General features: G+C 36.3%; 1 protein-coding gene across 1 annotated transcript in view; it reads right to left on the bottom strand.

Moving 5' to 3' along the window:
- LOC121320428 (homeobox protein PKNOX1-like) overlaps positions 1 to 14,452 on the bottom strand; it is a 90,397-nt gene extending 75,945 nt beyond the window's left edge. The window contains exon 1 of the mRNA XM_041258756.1: positions 14,347 to 14,452. The gene's annotated coding sequence lies outside the window, so the exon portion shown is untranslated. The remainder of the gene's footprint in view (positions 1 to 14,346) is intronic.
- Between the last annotated feature and the right edge of the window lie 4,590 nt (positions 14,453 to 19,042).

Below are 19,042 nucleotides of genomic sequence, written 5' to 3'. Positions count from 1 at the left end.
AAACTTTTTTGGTCAAATACATTTTAATAGTAAGCAGCAAAAATGTCTGTTCTCAATAATTTAAACAACATGGAATTGTGCTTTGACTATGTTACAATAAGCTATTAGTGAGATTTATTTCATACTTATAAATATTACATTTTTCATTCTTTTTGAAAATGTATGCAAGTGCATTTCATTGCTCGTTTTATTCCAGTGCAGTTCTAAATCTCTCAGAGTGATGAATTTCACTGCTTGAAACAGGGAAACTATCTAGACAAATTAAGCGTCTGATTACGAGATAAGTGTCTGACACTTGACCAGCATTTCAAAACTCTGATGACCGCAGTATATAATTGCACATCAAAATAAATCGCAAGACAAATGCATAATGGTTTCTGATACAATATTTCAACACATACAAATTATACATGTATTTATTTCTCTTTCGCTGTATTATTTGTATGAAGAAAAATTAATATAAATATCAGCGGCGATTACAAACTAAAAAAGACAACTTTGGTGAGAGTTTGCCACGTCTTTGTAAACTGGGAATTAAACTTAACACCTATTACTAAATAACAGATAATATGTCATATTAGAAACTGTTATTATTACATATTAAACACAAATATAATTGCACATAAAAAATAAATCGCACAACAAATGATAAATTATTTCTGTTTACGTCATAACAAAATAATGCATGTATTGTATTTATTTCACTTTCGTTAATACTTTCAGATGTATTGCAGAGTTTTAAATTTTAGGGGAGGTATACAAATGGCAGGTACACAGCTTATCTGGACCGCTGTCTTCACTAATATACTTGTGTGAAATCTCAGATGAGATGGTTTGTATTGAAGGGTTTGTATATGACGGCTCCAGAGTTTTTATTAATTGTCTAAAACCTTCACATCTATTATCTTGATCGGTCTCGTATCAGGGCAATGAGGGCTCAGGTGTCATCAGTAATATCACATTTTCGTTTTTCAAAGAGAGATGTCTTAAAAAAATGAGGAACTGGTCTCTGGTCACATTTGATGTTGACGAGAAGTCTGGATGCTTAAACTGCAACGGGTGGATCAGTAATTTTTTTTTCCCCAACTAAAAATTTGGAAAACATTTGCTAAGAATACTTAAAAATAGCGAATTCGGCAATCAGTCTGTAATCTCAATTATCTTACTACGTCAGTACAATAAAATTACACAGGTTTAGTATTTAACATACTGGTAATACTACTACCATGCTACCCCGTTATAACGCGAACCATTATATTGCAGAATCGGTTATAACATGGTAAGGTTGTGGCTCCCATTTCCCCCATAATGCAATTTTACTCAAACATTGGGTTTTACTGTTGTTTTACATTACCATATTTAAACCCATTTAAGTTGAAACTGGAACATATAGTACTCATAAAGTCTGGTGAGGCGTCCAACAAAAAGAACACCTACCTCAAGCATGGAGGTGGTAATATTCTTCCTCTAATGACACAGGAAATGTAGTTCCAATACATGGTAAAATGGATTCCATGGCATACTAAAAGATCCTGGCCAATCATATGAAACCCTCTGCTACAAAGCTTGGATTAAAGAGCAACTGGACGTTCCAACACGACAACGATCCAAAGCACACATCAAACCTACTTCAGAATGGTTAAAGAAGAATAAAATCAAGTTCTGGAATTGTCTAGTCTAAATCTGACTGAGAATCTCTGGTATAGATGAAGAAAGCTGTGCACAAGATAAGTCCTCTGAATCTGAATGAAGTGGAACAATTTTGCGTTGTGGTCAAAAATCACTAAAGAATCCTGCCAAAAGCTCATTGACAAATATCCTAATCATTTAAAAGAGGTTATTATTGCAAAAGGTGCCTGAACTAGTTATACCACTTCAACACCATGACGTACGTACATACGTCAAATGAAAACATTCCCATTCTATTCTATGATCGGTTTCTCAGTCTAGCGTTTCAGGTTTCATTCTCTAACGCTGTGCTAGTACTGTGGAATGTGCAATGAAAGTCGGGGGGGAGGGGTCTGGTGACATTTGTATTCAATTGCGTTTCATGCAGCAACTCCAATTATTACTTTTAGTTTTATTATCAGTTTTACTTGTTTAGTTGTAGTTTATATAGTTTTTAATAAAGCTAAACATGGCAACGTACGTGGAGAACGGTACAGTACAAACCAAGAACAGTACAAACTGTACAAACAAAAGAGCATGCAGCTACTTGACAGGTAAACCAGCTGTAAACGGGAAGCTGTTTGGTTTGAAATGGCAGTGCTGTAACTCAGCACTGGGTACAAGGCAACAAAGCAGGCGTCTGCAGCAGCCAGATCCATTACAATGTCTGCGCAAAGTAGCTGTGTACACGCATTTGTGACTATCCCTCCAACACAAGGGAAGCAGAGACCGCAAAAAAGGTACAGGGTCTGCTACGAAAATGAAAACAAAAGAAAGAATACAAGAAAAATGTGCAGTGGTTGCGAAGGCAACCCCGGGTTCTGTTGTATTGAACATTTCATTAAATGGCACAGAGCAAGTCAATAATGGCACACGTTTTGATGTTGATTGATTTTTATTTGATAATTATTGTTTACTGACTATTATTAAAAAAAAAAAGCCAAGTTAGAAGCAACAACTGAGTGAAGGTTGGGCCCCAGCTCCTTTCCAATGTGCCTATTTGCTTGATGCTTGACAAGGTTGCCCCAATTGCTTCTCCTAACTTGGGCTTTTGTGTTTGATATCACCACTTTAAACGCCTGTTTTTCTAACTTTAATTTTTTATATTGACAATGTTTTTGTTATAGATAATAAATACACCCACGGGGCGGACAAATCTGTAATTCGGGCGCTTGGGACTATCAAAAATTAGGTCTGGACTACCGAGCTGTAGTGATGCAAAACCCACGGGACAACCGGCGGCTTCTAAAGATTTTTTTTTTGTTCTGAAGCAGTTACTTCAAAGATCTTCTATATAGAAGATCTTTAGTTACTTTATAAAGGCAGACTGATAAAACAGCTCAGTTTACTTCCCGTTTAGTACACGCCTACTCAGTTGAAGCGGTAGCTATAGTAACCTGCAAATCCAATCGTGATTCATGAGATTCCATTTTTTTGTTTTTTTTAATCGCTTATTAAGGGCTAGTCACACTACAGCGTTTATTGTTGGTGTTTTTCGTTTTGAAAAATCGATCCTATGGAATTGAATACTGCCTTTCACACATGAGCATAATCCTCTGAGAAACGCTTTGAAAAAAAATCAAAACAGGTTAGATATCTGGACAAAAAACACTCCCATTTCCAGAGTCCTTCTGCATTTGGAGGCAATATGAGTCGCGGTGTAGGCTGCCGCATTGTTCAGATGAAAGAGAGAAAAAAGGGGATGAATGCGGATTCATTATATTAAAATACCACTGACCTGTGTAAAAAATACCGGTATGTAAAATAATAAATAATAAAATTAGCAGATGTGGCCAATTTGATCTAATTTCATTAAACTACAAGGTGGCCAATTTGATCTAGTTTCATTAAAACACAATACTTCACACTGCATTTTGTGTCGTTTCCGAGCTGCAGCGTTTACTCAACGTAGATACTTCAATTCAACCCATTGGTGATAATTCTGCTGATAGAAAACATAACAATATAAAAGTAGATGTTTTGCTTCAAAATTAAAGCAAAAAAACGATATATATTATATAATATATATATATATATATATATATATATATATATATATATATATAAAAAGAAATGAAAGAAGTAATTTACAAACCGCTAACCAAGATCATGCAGCAGTCTCTTGACACAGGGGTGGTACCGACAGACTGGAAAATTGCAAACGTAATACCGATCCACAAAAAGGGAAACAAAACTGAACCAGGTAACTACAGACCAGTAAGCCTGACTTCTATTATATGCAAACTTATGGAAACTATAATAAGATCCAAAATGGAAAATTACCTATATGGTAACAGTGTCCTGGGAGACAGTCAACATGGTTTTAGGAAAGGGAGATCGTGTCTAACTAACTTGCTTGATTTTTTTGAGGATGCAACATCGATAATGGATAATTGCAAAGCATATGACATGGTTTATTTAGATTTCCAGAAAGCTTTTGACAAAGTCCCACACAAAAGATTAATTCTCAAACTGAACGCAGTTGGGATTCAAGGAAACACATGTACATGGATTAGGGAGTGGTTAACATGTAGAAAACAGAAAGTACTGATTAGAGGAAAAACCTCAGAATGGAGTGTGGTAACCAGTGGTGTACCACAGGGATCAGTATTAGGTCCTCTGCTATTCCTAATCTACATTAATGATTTAGATTCTGGTATAGTAAGCAAACTTGTTAAATTTGCAGACGACACAAAAGTAGGAGGAGTGGCAAACACTGTTGTAGCAGCAAAGGTCATTCAAAATGATCTAGACAAGATTCAGAACTGGGCAGACACATGGCAAATGACATTTAATAGAGAAAAGTGTAAGGTACTGCACGCAGGAAATAAAAATGTACATTATAAATATCATATGGGAGATACTGAAATTGGAGAAGGAATCTATAAAAAAGACCTAGGAGTTTTTGTTGACTCAGAAATGTCTTCATCTAGACAATGTGGGGAAGCTATAAAAAAGGCTAACAAGATGCTCGGATACATTGTGAAAAAGTGTTGAATTTAAATCAAGGGAAGTAATGTTAAAACTGTACAATGCACTAGTAAGACCTCATCTTGAATACAGTTCTGGTCACCTCGCTACAAAAAAGATATTGCTGCTCTAGAAAGAGTGCAAAGAAGAGCGACCAGAATTATTCCAGGCTTAAAAGGCATGTCATATGCAGACAGGCTAAAAGAATTGAATCTGTTCAGTCTTGAACAAAGAAGACTACGTGGCGATTAGACAAAGGGGCATTCAGAACAGAAAATAGGAGGCACTTTTTTACACAGAGAATTGTGAGGGTCTGGAATCAACTCCCCAGTAATGTTGTTGAAGCTGACACCCTGGGATCCTTCAAGAAGCTGCTTGATGAGATTCTGGGATCAATAAGCTACTAACAACCAAACGAGCAAGATGGGCCGAATGGCCTCCTCTCGTTTGTAAACTTGTAAACTTTCTTATGTTCTTATGTTCTATATATATATATATATATATATATATATATATATATATATATATATATATATATATATATATATATCTATATCTATATCTATAATATTACATATATATACATTATATACTATGTATATAACTATGTTGATAATCATATAGCAAAAATATATACAGTACTGTGCAAAAGTTTTAGGCAGGTGTGAAAAAATGCCGTAAAGAATGCTTTCAAAAACAGACATGTTAATAGATTATATTTATCAATTAACAAAATGCAAAGTGAGTGAACAGAAGAAAAATCTACATCAAATCAGTATTTGGTGTGACTACCCTTTGCCTTCAAAACAGCAGAAAACTTTTGCACAGTACTGTATATATATATATATATATACACACACACACACACACACACATACACACAGATGATCTTCGACTTACGACGCTTCTACTTACGACGCACGGCACTTACAACTCTTTTGCATTATTACCCTGCTTCGACTTTACAACATCGATACCGCATTTACAACACGGCGAGACCTGAGCCATGTGTCATGTGCGCATGCTTGGTGTCCGAACTGAAGTACCTGCCTTGGTCGCCCTGCCTAGCGTTTTTTTTTTTTTTTTTTTTTTGTATTATCTATTTGCCGTTAAACATGTCTGATAAGAGCAATGGACTCAAAATGAAACCTAAGTTGTGAACTCTGTCACATGATGAGGGGCTTAACTTCAGGCGATCGTATTTCCTGCTCGGTGTACCACACACACACACTGAATACGTCACTGGAAAGCCCCAAGTACTTTTAAACAGGCCAGGTAGGTGTCTCAGTAATATGTGCGTAACCACAGGACTTAGTGTAAAGAGTTACATAAGTATTTGCAAGACTACAATATAACGGGTCAGTTTTTGTAAAACTACATTATCTGGTTGAAGAGTCAGGAACGTAGCCCCAAGTTATAACACACCTAAATAAGCTCTGGTGCAACCAATTGTCTTTAGAAGTCACATAATTAGTTGAATGGAGTCCACCTGTGTGCAATTAAGGTGTTTCACATGATTTCAGGTTAAATACACCTGTCTCTGGGAGGTCCCACAGTTGGTTAGTACATTTCCTAACAAAAACTACATCATGAAGACGAAGGAACATTCAAAACAAATCCGGAATAAGGTTCTTCCAATGCACCAATCAGGGGTAGGATATAAAAACATTTCCAAGGCACTGTATATCCCCAGGAGCATAGTAAAGTCCATTATTAAGAAATGGAGAGAATATGGCACAATTGTGAATCTGTCTAGAACAGGCCGTCCTCAAAAACTGAGTATCCGGGTGAGAAAGGCACTTGTCAGGGAGACCACCAAGAGGCCTATGGCAACTCTAAAGGAGTTACAGTCTTCCACAGCTGAACTGGGAGACACTGTGCATACGGCAACAATAGCCCGGGTGCTTCACAAAACTGGCCTTTATGGGACAGTGGCAAAAAGAAAACCATCCAAACCAAAAACTCGCATCAAATCTCGGCTGGAGTTTGCCAGAAGGCACATGAGAGACTCCGAGACCAAGTGGAAGATGATTCTATGGTCTGATGAGACCAAAATATAGTTTTTTGGTCCAATGCTAAGCGCTGTTTGGCGCAAGCCTAACACTGCACATCATCCTGAGAACACCATCCCTACCATGAAGCATAGTGGTGGCAGCATCATTCTATGGGAATGCTTCTCTGTGTCAGGGCCTGGAAAGCTCATGAATATAGAGGTTTAAATGGATGCAGCAATGTACAGAGAAATCCTGGAAGAAAACCTGCTGAAGTCTGCAAGAGACCTGGGACTTGAGAGAAGACTCAACTTCCAGCAGGACAATGACCCCAAATATACAGCCAAAGCCACACTGGAGTGGCTTAAAAAAACAGAAAGGTCAATGTCCTGGAGTGGCCCAGTCAAAGCCCGGACCTCAATAGAATTGAGAATATGTGGAAAGAGTTGAAAATTGATGTTCACCAAAGGTCCCCATCCAATTTGACAGCGCTTGAGCAATTTTGCAAAGAAGAATGGGCAAAAATTGGAGTGTCCAGGTGTGCAAAGCTGGTATAGACTTATCCAAATAGACTCATGGCTGTATAACTGCTACCAAAGGTGCCTCTACCAAATATTGACTCAAGGGGGTGAATACTTATGCAATCAATTATTTTCTGTTTTGTATTTATAATTAATTTAGAACAATTTGTAGATTTTATTTTTCACCTTGACATTATGGACTTTTTTTGTGTTGATCAGTAGTAAAAACTCCTAATGAAATCCATTTTGATTCCATGTTGTAACACAATAAAATGTGGAAAAGTCAAAGGGGGTAAATACTTTTGAGAGCCACTGCACATCTATATAAAACAAATTAATAAACAGGAGAGATCACCTCAGTGGCTATCACAGTGTTACTGAGGTGCAGGGACACTGTAGCTCGAGCACAGTAGAAAGTTAATAAAGGTGCTTGTGACAAAGTGCCCGCCCCTGTGTTTATTATCTGTTATGTGTTGCATGTGGTGTGTTTAAATGTTGGTATATAGACATTGGTACACGGGATATAAACGGGTCTGTGTAACACGTGTTTAAAAATGTGTATGTGTATTTAGGCACGAGGATTGCACAGCACTTCGCGTGCAAGTAAAATGTAGTAATATGTGAGCACGGGGAATTGCACTTTATTAATTCACGTGCTGGGATTCAAGTGAATAATTAATTGGTAATTGAATCCCAGCACAACAGTATACATAGATGCACGTTGTCACATACTCGCAGTTGGGGTGTTCGGTGAGTGGAGAACGGGAGCGAGAGAAGGAGAAACTTAAATATTTCAATTGCTATTGCATGCTGGTGGGGCCAGCACGATACTTGTTTATTTAAAACTCACCGTGTTTGTCAGTGTCTGTCCGTGCACCGTTTTGTTAAGTTTAGTCTGTTTTTGTTTGTCTATTTATTTTGGTGTAGAGTGCCGTGTCCTGTGTTTTCGTGTTTGTTTAAACCTTTTATTTTATAATAAACCGGCGCCAACAGACGTCTTCATCATTTCATTTCATCCTGTCTGTTGTGGATTTCATTCCTCTTCCTGGTTCTGATGCCGCCCACTTCGGCCGTCTCTGTGACAGTGCTTTATTTAATTTTTTTTTAATTTTATTTCCAACTGAACCATTAGCTAATGGTATTGTGAGGGAGCCCCTTCACATGGTAATGTCTTTATACAGTTTGCAATGCATTTGTACTATTTTAAACCCTAACGTTAGTGTTGTCTTTATTAAGTCAGCAGAAAGCCGTGCTCATGTTTATATTCTGTTTACACGTTTAGGCCACCAAGTTTATTTGTACAGTACTACTGTATATTGATTGTATAATAATAATACATCTTGAAAACACTTGCAGAGTTTAGTTAGTGATAATGCAATACTGATACCGTGAGTATGAGTGCACTGGGTAAAGAAAAAAATAACAATTATTTTTTATATTTATGTGCTCTATAAATATTTGTATGAATATTTAAAAATCTAAAAGTAAACGGTACGAAATTGTTTCGATAATGAAGACTGGTAAAAGGTGGGGCTAGGTTATAAATGGCACAGGTGAGGACAAATAGAAGCAACACTACCACTACAAGTGCATAATAATTCCCAGTCCATTTAGGACCCAGAACATGAATGTTTTAATTTGTTATGCAGTGAATAGTTTAAAACTAATGATGAGATATTGGTTGGATCAAAAACCAAGACTGTGAGTCCCCAGAACTGATAAGTCAGGCCTGGCGGCAGCATGAACTTCATTGTGATGAATAATTCAACAAATAAATAACTCATATTAGTAGCAATATTATGAACGATCCACACAGCATGAATTAGCACACCTTTTCTTTCCAGGTTTATTTTCTTTTAAATTAGGGGTGGGCAACGATATGAAAATTGTACATCGATATCGTGCACGTATTTCGATAGATAATACCAAAATCTTCCAAAAACACAGAAAACAATTGCAAGATGAAACGCATATAGACATTAATATTTACATATGAAAAGCAATAACTTAACTTACTTTAACTTCGTGGTGCTTTGCTTCACAATATCCACAGAGAAAAACAAGGTATTGTTATTGTTTTACTATTTCATCAGCCACCTCAAAAACAAAGTATTTCTATACTTCACTGCAGACTGTGGAGTTGTTTATTTTTTAGTTAATCCAGAAGTAACTGTGACACCATCATGACTCACGACACCTCTAAATTATTAATCATGTACATGTAATGCTGAATTTTGCATTATTTTGAGATGTGCTTTGATGTTTTAGAAGTACATCTCATTTATAAAACCAAAATTTCCCATTTTAAAAATACATTAATAGAATAAGTAATCACACAGACAAATGCATTGAACCACTGACGCATGTGCATATCTCAAAACAGTGCTTATAATGCGACATGCAAATATAGCATTTGGCACCTTGTGGCGAGTACCACATAATGTTCAAATGTTCCATCTGCTGTTTTTAATTTGAACAGCCGTAAACCTGGCCAGGCAAAGCACATTCTGAATGGAATAATAACACTTTACAAAAATCAGATCAGTACAGACGTGAAGCAATAGCGGTTTGATTAGCACGATCACTGCTGGCTGACCTTGCCTGGCCAGGTGTCCAACTGTTCAATTAAAAAAAATATTCAGCGAAAAAAGGCACTTTACAGAGCATTAAAAAAGGACCAAAAAGAAAGTACACAGAAAGAGTACACAGAACTGCAAACGCAAGTTAAAAAGGAAGTTAGAAAGGCCAAGAGAGAAATAGAAATGAACTTTGCTAAGGGGGCTAAAATCAATTCCAAAATGTTTTTCCAATATTACAACAGCAAGAGAACATTCAAAGAGGAGGTTAAATGTTTAAGAGATAAAAATGGCAAAATTGTAGATGAAGAAAAATAGCAAACATATTAAATGATTACTTTTCACAAGTTTTTACAAAGGAAGATACTGACAACATGCCCCACGTCATCCAGTTCCTATCCAGTTTTAAATAACTTTAGCATAACCGAGGCAGAAATGTTAAAGGGACTAGGAGCTCTTAAAATAAACAAATCCCCTGGGCCGGATGAGATCCTCCCAATAGTACTCAAAGAAATGAAAGAAGTTATTTACAAACCGCTAACCAAGATCATGCAGCAGTCTCTTGACACAGGGGTGGTACCGACAGACTGGAAAATTGCAAATGTAATACCCATCCACAAAAAGGGAAACAAAACTGAACCAGGTAACTACAGACCAGTAAGCCTGACTTCTATTATATGCAAACTTATGGAAACTATAATAAGATCCAAAATGGAAAATTACCTATATGGTAACAGGGTCCTGGGAGACAGTCAACATGATTTTAGGAAAGGGAGATTGTGTCTAACTAACTTGCTTGATTTTTTTAAGGATGCAACATCGATAATGGATAATTGCAAAGCATATGACATGGTTTATTTAGATTTCCAGAAAGCTTTTGACAAAGTCCCGCACAAAAGATTAATTCTCAAACTGAACGCAGTTGGGATTCAAGGAAACACATGTGCATGGATTAGGGAGTGGTTAACATGTAGAAAACAGAAAGTACTTATTAGAGGAAAAACCTCAGAATGGAGTGTGGTAACCAGTGGTGTACCACAGGGATCAGTATTAGGTCCTCTGCTATTCCTAATCCACATTAATGATTTAGATTCTGGTATAGTAAGCAAACTTGTTAAATCTCCAGACGACACAAAAATAGGAGGAGTGGCAAACACTGTTGCAGCAGCAAAGGTCATTCAAAATGATCTAGACAAGATTCAGAACTGGGCAGACACATGGCAAATTACATTTAATAGAGAAAAGTGTAAGGTACTGCACGCAGGAAATAAAAATGTACATTATAAATATCATATGGGAGATACTGAAATTGGAGAAAGAATCTATGAAAAAGACCTAGGAGTTTTTGTTGACTCAGAAATGTCTTCATCTAGACAATGTGGGGAAGCTATAAAAAAGGCTAACAAGATGCTCGGATACATTGTGAAAAGTGTTGAATTTAAATCAAGGGAAGTAATGTTAAAACTGTACAATGCACTAGTAAGACCTCATCTTGAATACAGTTCTGGTCACCTCGCTACAAAAAAGATATTGCTGCTCTAGAAAGAGTGCAAAGAAGAGCGACCAGAATTATTCCAGGCTTAAAAGGCATGTCATTTGCAGACAGGCTAAAAGAATTGAATCTGTTCAGTCTTGAACAAAGAAGACTACGTGGCGATTAGACAAAGGGGCATTCAGAACAGAAAATAGGAGGCACTTTTTTACACAGAGAATTGTGAGGGTCTGGAATCAACTCCCCAGTAATGTTGTTGAAGCTGACACCCTGGGATCCTTCAAGAAGCTGCTTGATGAGATTCTGGGATCAATAAGCTACTAACAACCAAACGAGCAAGATGGGCCGAATGGCTTCCTCTCGTTTGTAAACTTTCTTATGTTCTTATGTTCTTAATACTGAGAAAGAAATGCTGCTGTAACAGAAAACAAGAAAGTCAAAAAATGTAATGAATTAGAATAGGCAACATAATCATATTTGTGTGACACCTGTCAAAATTATGGAGACTGAAGTAGAGAAATCATAAGTTCAATTCCCAGCAAACAGCACAGCATAGATACACCTGTTTGAATTCCAAAGAATCTGGGATGGCCCTTTAAATATTTAGCATATTAGCCATGCTAATACCTGTGATAATGACAAACATTAGATTCAAATGCATGCATGTGCCCAAATGTCATATGCTTAAGCACAAAAATATCTGAATTGCTCCAAAGGTCAAATCTGAATGAAAATGGCAAAGTTTTGCAATAAGTGTGACAGGCTTGCATTGCACAGAATGTTTCTATTACATTACATTGTTGTGTAGTATTCCAGTTCTGCGCATTTATGCGTAGCTCTTGTGCATTTCTGTTATATTGGTACTGAATGCGCAGGTGGTTTTGCGAAGCACAAACACATTTGCAAATTGAGCAAAAAACTGCTATTTTCCAACTTCGAGCAACTGTTTTGTGCTGTGCTGGAAAATATCAATTTTTGTGCAAAAGCACCAATTTTTGTGAGGGAATTGCGCATCGCTTTAAATATTTGGGCCATAATATTCTAATTCTAACATTGAAGTATACACATAACTTTAAGGACTACATTCTAAGGAGTGCTTTTTGAAATGTTTTAAACAGTCACATGTTAAACACAATTAAAACAGTCTTTGATTTATAATTGCAGCCTGCTGTGTTTGTTTTTTCATTAACAAGGCATTTATTGTTTGGACAAAGAAAACGTGTTACAGTTCATTACGATAACACTTAAAAATATAAAGATTATATTAGTCAGTTTCTTGGCACAAAGTATTATATTTTTGATCAATGCATGTTTTGCCTGACTGAACAAAAAGGAACAAATACCAAACCTGTGCTTTTATGTTCCATCTGAAAACCATTGAGCTTTTCAGGTCTTAGAAAGGGCCACAAATCAACATCACTAGAAACAACTGAGTGTAACCTTTGACATCTAGGTAAGAATTTCATTGGAATTGTTCATTTTTGAAAGTATGTTAATTCAGAAAGTCTAATACTGGAACTGTTTCCTTGTTCAATAGGGGGGTTTTAAAGTGATATCTGACTAAGCATGTTTCGGTTAACTCAAACACCATTTAAAGTGGCCTGTGTGTAGTTGATTAAGAAAACAGGTTTGGGACATATTTGCTATTTGTTGGTACTTTTTATTTTTCAACAAAAACACCATTCCCACTCTAAAGCTTCTGAAGTTCCCATTACATTGTAAGGTTACATTATTCACTCAAGTGTACGCAGCCAGTATGATTTTAACACAATTGAACTCCCCCTGCCTCCCAAAAAAGAATTCGGGAAGATTTTGAATGCTGGCTGATGAACTGTGAGATATAAAAATTACAGATGATAAGGAGTAATAATTTATCATACTGGGGAAATGTGTTTTTTTTTTTATTCCATAAATGCAAAGGACTACACTTTATTTAAGGCATATGATATAATTTGTTTTAGGTGACTTGACCTCTGGCATAAATTATTATTTAGAATTGCCTCGCTTTTGTATTGTTTATAATGGTTTTTTTTGTTTGTTTGTAAAAACAGAAAGCATAATGCATCTGAACAGTTTCAACAACAGTTACATATTTGCAATGACACAATAAATAATGAACGCACACCATGCATTTAAGCACTGTTGTCAAAGTTGAACAAACACATTCCATGTGGTTAAACTTTTACTAGTTTGAAAACACGTGTATTTTCAAGCCGGTCCAAAACTTCTCTGAAGCAAAGTACCGGTCCCTACTTAGCAAATTCGATAGTAGTTTGGGTTTAGCTATGTGTACAAAGTATGTCATTTTCCTTGGTTTGCCTCTGTCAAACTATATCCATACTGTTCTTTTTTTTTTTTTTTTGCTTTATGAGTGTTATTTCGTAAATCTACAAACATATCGCTGCATGGCTTTAAAAAAAAGTTAGCTACTTAGATCAATTTGTTTTGGAACTTGTCTGTTTACTGCGTTAAACACGACGAGCAACTAGATTTCTTTCTCTACAAACAAATATTCATAAATTATGCGGCTCTGCTATACTACCAACACTGTGTAACAACAATGCTTGTAATCCCTCCTACTCTGATTAAAGCTTCTGTTCTTTTTCTTCTTCCACGCACAGACGCCATGTTTCTTGCTAAACCGCCAATAACACAACCTTAGTTAAAATGTTGTCTGTGATCTGACTGCTGTTTTTAACCTCACAGAAAGCACACATTTCATATTCTCCCTACAAATGAATACCATGTTTATAAATACGGTATTCAGAAAGAAATATGAACGCAGTACAAAACGAGCTTCTGTCCCTTTAATTGCAAAAAAACCTGCCCACAGCAATTCTATCAATCGAGCGCAAGACAGCTGCCTATCCCTCCTCCTCCTCCCCGCGCTCAACAGAAAAAAAGAACAGGCCCTCATTCTCTCAGTGGCTTTTCCAGAAATGTCCCCTTTCAATAAGCCATTCAACCCGACATACTTTTCTGTAATAAATGTTTTTAATTTTCGAACCGAACACAGTCTACTGGGTTCAGTTTTGACTACCCTGCCGTTCTGCGACTTGGCCGACTGATTTTGTGAGATTGTTTGATTGATAGGAAACGGAAAAATAACATTTTGAGTGACAGCTTACCTGGGTGCCAATCTTCGTCACTCTGACAAGCGGCTGCAGCAATCGGGACCCGCAGTGACCGTGCTACGTCACCACGCAACGACACGCCGCTTACGACCTAATGAATATCAATCGAGTGGGAGGTGGGTGACGTCAAACCATCCGCGCAAATCTGCAGAGCATGAAGATCACAAGACAGTTTTCCAGTAGTTTGAACATAAAACAAATAATCTGATATATTTATCATCATACTAAATATAAATTATATCAGCACTCAAAACAAACACCGGTACATTCTAAATAAAAAAGCGCCAAATATTGTTTTCAAAGTTATTTACATTCATTTATATAATGGATAAAATAACAAAACATCAACTAAAAACAAAACAAAACAATAAAAACAAAGTTCAAAAAAAATGTAACTTCATATTGGTCCAACAGTTATGTATTTTTTTTTCTCATAATAAAAATGTCTATGATTTTTCTGAAATTTCAAAATGACTGCTGAAGTAGGAACACGCGTGTTTTTACATGTATATCTTTTATATATATATATATATATATATATATATATATATATATATATATATATAATATATATATATATATATATAATATATATATAATAATTCGCTCTTACTGTCGCGAGAATGTGCTCAGCACGTTATACTGCGCAAACTGACCAAAAGTTTTTTTTGCCTGCAAACATGTTATAAAGTCAAACCTTATGCTGAAGACATCAGCAGTGAAGATCTCATTTGTGACGTAACCTTGCGCAACTTTCCAGTATAACTGAAGACTGAGATGTGCTGGAAGCAGCCCTGGCAAGCTCTTTGATCAAATAGGAAAAAATTAGCAGAGCACCAGGGGTTTAGGGGCCTTTTCATTCAGAATTTATTTTATTTGACACAATTTATTCAACATTTCAATTATTGCCATTTGACTCATAAAATAACAGTGTTTAGTGATAGTGAAGCTACTACAAATTTAAAAATACAGTACTTTGCAATAAACAAATAAATAAACAAATAATAAAGCCATTTGAAAAGCATAGAAAGATATGTTTTTCTTCCTTTGCATTTATGTAATCTTCGTGTCTGGTCATCAGATAGCTGACTGCTTCAAGTCTAAACTTTTCTGTCCTTTAGCTATAAGATGCAATTCATTGTACACTTGTCTTAAGTAGCATCTATCATGGCTTACCACTAAGGACAAAAAAGTCATGTTTGTACCCAGAAATGTATTAAATTATCATAGCTGGGTGGTGCCAGTGGTCTCTTGTATTAATGCTGCGGGCTACTGACAGCAACAGACTTGAGTGACCATCTAGAGTTGAAGTAAAATCCCTTAAACCTAATTCATTTAGCAAGATTTGGTTTTAGAAGAATTAAAACATGAAATAGAAAAAAAAAACCTGTTGGTTTAAAGAATTTTTTCAAAACGACAAATACAAAAAAACACAGCACCGCGAGGTGAATGTGAATCGTGCTGTTGCGCCGTTTTATTGCAAAATAAAAGATCTGAACAAAACACAAAACACTTTGTAAAACAATGCGATGGCCAAAACAGACAGACAACAAACAATAAATAACAAGTATCTTGCTGGTTTAAAAGCCAGCATGCTTAGCGATTGTTACTTATTTTCTTTTTAAATTACCCTCCTCTCCACAACCGTTCTCCACTCTCGAACACACAACCCTGAGTGAGTGCTTTGTGCATCTATATATACAGTTCTGCCGGGATTCAATTACAAATTCATTTTTCACTTGAATCCCAGCACATGAACTAATCTGTGCACTCCCCGTGCTCACATGTTAATACACATTTTATCTGCAGGTGAAGTGATTGTGCAATCCTTCTGCCTAAATACAACTATATATTTTAAATCACTTGTGCTCCACAGCCCCATTATATCCCGTGCACCGATATATATACACCAACAATAACACACAACATACAACATAAAACACAATCTGCACACAGGGGCCGGTCACCCCGCCACAGGGGCTTAACATCAGCATGCTGCAAGACTTGATTAATTAATTAAATTCCAGAAAGACCTGGGAGGATTAGGATCTACTGAGAAATGTGTTGAACTTGTAAGGACTACTAGTTTATTGGATCTCCAATAACAACAACAACAACAACAACAACAACACCAAATATATAATCACATTCTACTGGCGAAAGCCTTGCACTGTAGTGGGAAATGTGGGCGAGTAAGGTAGCCTATTGTAAATGTACTACCAGTATTTGAAAAATGTATTGTAACATTTTGAAACCCAGTTTAAAAGCTGCTACATGATCATACACACCTACTGTAAAGGCCTATTCACACCAGACGCGATGCAATTTGTCCTGTGATAAAATGATACTTTCACTGTGACTCTACCTTTCCACTAGTGGCGACAGGGGCTCAATGTGATAGGCGATGACTGGTCATTGGTCAATTCCCTGGCTGCCACATGACAAAATCGCACAAATTCCAACTGTTTAAATAATGTATTTGTAATTTTTATTTTCATTGTTAAATCCTGATAACTTTTTACACTTATACATTTAAAATGTTTCAAAGTTCTTTGCAAAATGTCCATGGCCACCAGCTCAGGGTATGGGGCCTCGCGCAATATACCATGCATATAAGCCGTGAGCACACTCGCTGTGTTCGACAGACAAGTTGCCTGCGCCTCTGCTGCATACGCCCACTTGAGATGCGTTTCTGTCACCATGTGTCGCTGCGTTTTCAGATTATTCATAAGAAATATACTCGCTAGATGATTTTCCATACATTTTTTTACTTGCAAGTCTAGCGAGTACATAAACCTTGGCCCTGTTACACATATGCAGTTCACAAACCAAAAATAAAATGTACATCCCGCATGGGAAAACTGAGCCTACAGTGAGTGTCAAAAATGATGTAAATAAGTGTTGCTGCATGAAAGGTGCTTACAAAGGTAAAGGTATAAAACCTGCAGCATTGTTTTCACATATTTTGCTTATTCTAGTTCTGTTCTTTTGTTAGAAGTCTTCCAATTTCGTGTAGCATAGTGTAGGCTACTAGGATGCATACTAAACTGCATAAGAGGAAAGAAAAAAAAACTGTTGTATTATAAAGCCATTTTAAAAGTATGTGTGTATACTGTGTGTGTGTGTGTGTGTGTGTGTGTGTATATATGTGTGTGTGTGTGTGTGTGTGTGTGTGTGTGTGTGTGTGTGTGTGTGTGTGTGTGTGTGTGTAATTGAATCCTGGCAGAACTGTATATTATGATATAGTTTGAGTGTGTAAACTTTTTAAAACTATAAAATCACATAATAGTAAAATAGCACAAGTGTTGCCTGCACATAACTAAAAGTAAGCCTTAATATTAAGCAGCAGTCATAATGGGGTATCATTTTTCTAACGTTGAGTACACTCTGGCAAAGCGTGTACTCAACGGGAAGATGCTCTCCTGGATGGAGACAGAAATCACATCCAAACCTTCCATTAAACTACTGTATTTCTTAGAGCTGGTCTTGCTACAGAATCAGCAGTACAAATCAAAGTATGAATTCTTACTGTTTTCTGACCTACTTGTGGAATTGTTATTGTTATGCTTTTTACATGTAGATCTTCTAATTATTTTACAAAAACACCAAAATATGTATCCATTCTAGGTTTTCCATGACCAAACTAAAGACATGACAGAAGAATGTTGTTGGTTCGAGTCTTACATCAGAGCTCATTAACCATCACTAGTATGGGCCAAAAACAACTCTGCGAAGAGTTAAATATTGGAACACCATCACAGTTCCACTGAAGCGAAATATCATTGTGACCAAAGTGTGGGGAATGTCTTACATTTGGGTAGAGATTACCTGAAGTTACATCTCTAATTTCACTGTTACTGCTGGTAACATTATTCATAATGGAATCAAAGACACCATCTTTTTAAAGCAATTCTTGCAATTGCTTCCTTAGTGGTAGCTGGATAAAAAGGCCAGCATTTCTACTTTCTTCTTTAGCAAACCTTTTACCACATTCACCACAGGAACCAGAATTATCATTATCACTGCAAATACCTGCTTGACATTTTTAACAAAGAAAGTGCAGAGTCATAGAATTCAATTCTGTACATCTGATTATTTTTTTAAGTATTTTGTATTGAGACTTTTTTGGAAAGTCTTTCAGGTGGCATGACATGAGTTCCAAAAGGTTATTGCAAGCCTCCCCAGTTAGCCAATGTTTCAGTGCAAAAGCCATAATAAGTAAATCACTTTCATCTTCAGCCAGGGGTGCATCAGGATACAATGGTTCATGGTCAAACTTATGCTGTCCACGTTACTGATCCACTCATTCCTTAGTTTATGCTTTTATGGACTGTCTAAATTATTATTATTATTATTATTATTATTATTATTATTATTATTATTAAATGAAAACAAAGGAGCTGTCTCATTATTCTGGACAACTGTGAATGTCATTCTTTCACATCTACATATCCGATATACTGATAAAAAAAATAAGTTATAACACAATCCCAACTTTTCTGTAATTAAATTTTGTATGCTCTTCATCCTTCTTTTTATTTTCAGATTAAGATTTGTATTTTATTTTGAACACAAACGACACATACAGTCAGTCCACGTTGCTTGTAAAACAAGCATAAACCAAAGTTATATATGGTACAAAGTTTCAGGCTGCTGTAGACATCATTTGTCCTATATCCAGTATTTTCCA

Source organism: Polyodon spathula, chromosome 9, assembly GCF_017654505.1.
Source record: "Polyodon spathula isolate WHYD16114869_AA chromosome 9, ASM1765450v1, whole genome shotgun sequence".
In the NCBI taxonomy this organism is placed as follows: domain Eukaryota; kingdom Metazoa; phylum Chordata; class Actinopteri; order Acipenseriformes; family Polyodontidae; genus Polyodon; species Polyodon spathula.
This window is presented reverse-complemented; position numbering and strand designations above follow the sequence as displayed.